The sequence below is a fragment of the Arachis ipaensis genome, chromosome B05, assembly GCF_000816755.2.
Source record: "Arachis ipaensis cultivar K30076 chromosome B05, Araip1.1, whole genome shotgun sequence".
NCBI classification, from domain to species: Eukaryota; Viridiplantae; Streptophyta; class Magnoliopsida; order Fabales; family Fabaceae; genus Arachis; species Arachis ipaensis.
Genome location: NC_029789.2, coordinates 118600639 through 118606060, shown reverse-complemented (window position 1 = coordinate 118606060; position 5422 = coordinate 118600639).

Sequence of the window (5422 nt, the reverse complement as noted above, 5' to 3'; positions counted from 1 at the left end):
CCTGTTTATTATTCTTATAGAGAACACAATAAAGTACAACACACAATTTAACTTGACTAAGGGATTTTACACAACCATCAACAAAAATCCAACCCAAACTTTGACAGATAACATCATTAATTTTAACAAATATCCATTTCAAAAAAATTGCTCAAAATTGAACAAAACAGAGCATCAAGACTAACAAAGACATGACCAAGCAATAAATCTTGTGAGGTGAGGTCAAATATAATTATCACAGCCTGATCATAGCAGCATCAAGCTTTCAAGTTCAATTCAGAAAAAATGTCATAGCAGCAAATATTCACATGCAACTACTCCCCTTTTTGTCATCAAGGGTGGAACAAAAGTGAACTAAAACCTGCAACAAAGTGTTAGTGCAAAGTCCAAAACAAGTAGGTAATTAACTAAGTACAACAGTAGTTAAAAGTATTACAATCATCCAGAATAAAACGTAGAGTAGTTCAAAAATAAATGACAACAGTTTTCATGAGACAAAAGTGAACACAAGGCAGCAGCAATCATGAAACAATTTCAGGCATCCGAACCATCCTCCTCAGAATCAGCTTCTTCTTCAGCATCAGTGGCAGCATCTTCATCCTGTTGGAGGTTATCAATGAACTTCATGAAAACAGCCACTCTATCTCTTGATTTCCTGAAGAAGTTCTCATGCTTGCTTCTTAGCTTCCTATGTTCTTTGCTCATAGCAATCATATGGTTTGACTGGGAGATAAATTCTTGTATCATGTCCTTAACAATCCCAAATAAAGCATATTTTTGTCCAGTTGAGACTGAGGTACCCTCTGTAGAAGGAGGAGGATAATCCTCAGGAACAGATTCATCATCATCATCATCAAGCACTACCCTTTCAGAACGAGTGGGTCTTTTTTTTTGTTGTTTCACTGAACCACCTCCTTTTAGATATGAGTGTCTATTTTCATAATCCTCATTTGACAAGTCAACACCAAAATGCTAAAAAATACAAGTTAAGAACATGGCATAAGGAAGGACTTTATCTTTCTCAGTTCTAACAGAATCAAACATATATCTTACCATTAAATAAGCAAAAGAGATTTCTATTTTTGTGAGAATAGCATATAAAACAAGGGTGTTAGTGTACGATACCCTTTGGTATGAACCACTCTGAGGAAGGATAATATGATTTACTATATGGTGCAGCTGAGCACGATTATAACCCAGGGCCTTGTGAGGGTGTGATGCCATCAATCAGAGAAACGTGTTCACATATATAAGCCAGAGCATCATTGAAATAGATATCAACTCCTTCATCTCACTTACCCGAAGCATAGGCACATGCTCTAACATTAGTGTATTTTAAGGAATCACTGATAGTTTCATTATTTAGCACAATGTCTCGGCCCTTGACATAAGAATGAATACTTCCCTCATGGTATGTCATATTTGCATAAAACTCCCTGACTAATAGTGGGTAAACAGGCTTTTTAATTTTAAAAAGATGATGCCAGTCCAGAAATTCCAAATTTTCAACAAAAGAAAAACCTTTACTTTTCAGAGAGGGTAAATCAGTAAGAAAAATGGGACATAGGGTACGGTACTGAATGACTCCGTCAAAAAAATTATTATTCATGGCAGACCTAAACCTATGAGGGTTATAGTTTGAGTGGGAGGTCATAAAGTGTGATTTGTATGCAAAGAGATCAATGTCTAATTTCCTAACAGATTTAAGAGGGATACGTAATTTACCTCTCTAAGGACGATTGGAAACAGACCTTGTCTTAGGTTGAGTTGGCTCAGTGGCTGGTTCAACTACAGCAGGGCGTTTCCCTTTCAAGGTGCTTGGATTCAATGGAGCGCTGTGAGGAGCGCTAGGAGTTGAGGTTGGCTTGGAGGAAGATGGAATCCTTGAGGGATTCTTGGTGCGAGCCATGGAATCTGTGCGAGGAGGAGATGTAGGAAGAGAAGGAGAAGGTGTAAAGGTTCGGTCTTGTGAACGAGTGGAGGGTTTTGATTTTGCTAGAAGCTTGAGAACCTTTTCACAAGGAGGATTTTGAAGAACAATTTTCTTCCTCATTTGGTTGGTTTTTTATTTTGGAACAAAGAGACGAAGTAAAGGTAACGGGGAAAAACCGAAGGGTTGAAGGAAGGAGTTATGAAGGGAGAAGATGGAGTGTTGGTAACTGATGCGTGAGCATCTTTCCTATCTTTTTTTAGTGAATTTGTATCTAAATTGTTGAGTTTAATAAAGAATTAATTATCTTTTAGCCAATATGGATGCTACTTTGAATCTTGTGTAATTCTGTTTATTTTAGGTAGCATTCAGCTGGATTTGATGGAGTTTCTGCAGAAGAAGAGATGAAGGCGAATGATGCTGTCAACCCTAACCTCTCTGTACTCAAACCTTAATAACTCGAGCTACAAAGGTCCAATGGACGTAATTTCAGTGGCGTTGGAAAGCTAACTTTCAGAGCTTTCCAACGATATATAATAGTTCATACTTCTTCTCCGAACTCGCTGCTAAGGCTGCGCATAACTTGAGATTTCTCAAGTTAGGCGCAAGACACAACAACAATACGCGAGATTGGTCCTGCCCACTTCAAGTTAGGCGCACTAAAGCCCAAGTTAGGCGCAGCTTCACTCAACTAAACTCCAATTCATGCTGCCAAGCCCAAGTTAGGCGTGGATCATAGTGAAGCCAAGTGGTCTCCATCCATCAATTGAAGATTTGCTGATTGCTATAATTAATTCTAATTTAAATTCAAATTTTAACAAATAGGAAAAGATATTATGTTAATTTTAAAGATATATTTTAAATTAATTAGGATTAGATATAAATAGGGGGATACCACCTCAACATTATTAGAGGAATTAGGGTCTAGTCACATATAGTTTGCCATAAATTAAATCCTACATGATTAAAATAGTTAGTAAGAAAAATTAATCCGTAAAAATAGATAACTCTAAAACCTTAACTGCTTTCTCAATATTTTATTCCTCACCTATTCACCTGCTTGTCTTCAAACTCTTCTTTATTGTTTAATGCTTTTGAACTTCCAAACACTATTTTCTTTTTGTCTAACTAAGCCTATCAAACACTATTGTTGCTTAATCCACCTTCCCTTTATACCGTATCCTTTTTTTTATTTTATTTTACTTTTATTATTAAAAAAAATAAAAATAAAAATTTAAATAAATAAATAAATAGCACCAATATTTTTTTAATTTCTGAAATTAAGTTTGGTGTTTTCTAATTAATTTTATTTTTATTTTTATTATTTTGGCTTAAAAATTTCAAAATTTTTGTCTTAATTTTAATTGCAATTTTCAATTTTTTTTATTTATTTGTATTTTTATTTTATTTCTTTACACAGGTTCCCTCACAGGGACTTCTCTACACTCTGACGTAGAGAGTCCCATCTTTTCTTGTTTTCTGTTTGTGTATGCGCAGGAACAGAGACAAAGAATATCTCTTAGACTTTGATCCTGAACCTGAAAGAACTTTCAGGCGGCGTTTGCAACAAGCAAGACTTTACAAGGCTACAGAGTCCACTATGGATCCTAACAATAATGCTAATGTCAATGTGGCAAATCCGAATAGGGATGAGCAACAAAGGAGAGTGCTTGGCTCTTATTCTGTCTCTACTGCGGATCTTTATGGAAAAAGCATTGTGGTACCTCCTATAGCTGCAAACAACTTTGAGTTGAAGCCACAATTGATCACCCTGGTGCAACAAAACTGCCAATATCATGGACTTCCTCATGAAGATCCAAATCAGTTTATATCTGATTTTCTGTAGATTTGTGATATTGTGAAGACAAATAGAGTGAACCCAGAGGTGTACAAACTCATGCTCTTCCCATTTGCTCTGAAAGATAAAGCAAAGCTTTGGTTAGATTCCCAACCAAAGGAGAGTCTGAATACTTAGGAAAAGGTTGTTACAGAATTTCTCACTAAATTTTTCCCACCAAAGAAGCTGACTAAGCTCAGGTTGGAGGTTCAGACTTTCAGACAGAAGGAGGGTGAAACTCTTTATGAAGCTTGGGAGAGATACAAGCTACTGACTAGGCAATGCCCTCCGGACATGTTCTCCAAATGGACCCAACTAGATATCTTTTATGAAGGTTTGGGTGAGATGTCCAAGATGAGCCTAAACACTTCTGCAGGCGGTTCACTGCATAAGAAAAAGATACCAGAGGAGACTATTGAGCTGATTGAATTGGTTGCAAGCAACCAATATCTATACTCATCTAACAGGAACCCTGTGAACTCTGAAACCTCTCAGAAGAGAGGCGTGTTGGAAGTGAAAGTTGTTAATGCTCTTCTTGCTTAGAACAAGTTTATGTCTCAGCAAATAAATCTACTTACTCAACAGATGGGTGGCATGCAAGTCTCAACTATCAACACACAAAATTCACCACAAGAAATCTCCTATGACATGACAGGTAATTTTGTGCAAAATGATAATTATGATTATGCTCAACCTTCTTCTGAACAGGTGAATTACATGGGGAGTGATCCTAGGAATCCCAACAATGATCCATATTCTAAGACATACAACCAGAGATGGAGAAATCACCAAATTTTGGATGGAGGGACCAACCTCAGAGACCTCAGAACTTCAACAATAGTTCTCAGGGTGGTTTCCAGCAGAACAATGATTTGGAAGCAATATTGACAGGTTTTAGACAGGAAACCAGAGCATCCATCAAGAACCTGGAGATTCAAATGGGTAAATTAGCCACAAAAGTCACTGAAATTGATCAGAGGACCACTAATAGCCTTCCTGATAACACAATTCCAAATCCAAGAGATGAATGTAAGGCTATCACCTTGATAAGTGGACAAGTGGCAAGTACAGAAGTACAAGTTATGTAGGAAACCAGAGCCTCCATTAGAAACTTAGAGGTGCTAGTGGGCCAACTGAGCAAGCAAATACTTGAGAGGTCTGCAAGTACATTTCAAGAGGATACAATGGTGAACCCAGGAGAAGATTGCAAGGTTATTCAATTGAGAAGTGGTAAAGTATCTAGCTCTGAGACCAAGGCCAATGAAGAGCTAGTTGAAAAGGAAGCTCTAGAGGAGAAGAAGGGAGAAGTGGAGCACACCCCTCAAAAGCGTGCAGACAACCCATTCCCAGACTCTCTTGACACTTATCCTACTTTGCCAAAGGCTCCCGAGTACAAGCCTAAAATGCCATATCCTCAGAGACTTCAGAAGGAGACCAAGGACAAGCAGTTTTCAAAGTTCTTGGAAATCTTCAGAAAGTTACAAATCAATATTCTTTTTGCTGAGGTTTTGGAACAAATGCCTCTCTATGCCAAGTTCATGAAGGAGCTGTTGTCAAAGAAGAAGCCTTTAAAAGGAGATGAGACAGTGGTCCTGACTAAAGAATGCAGTGCCATCATTCAGAATAACTTACCAAAGAAGATGCCAGATCCAGGG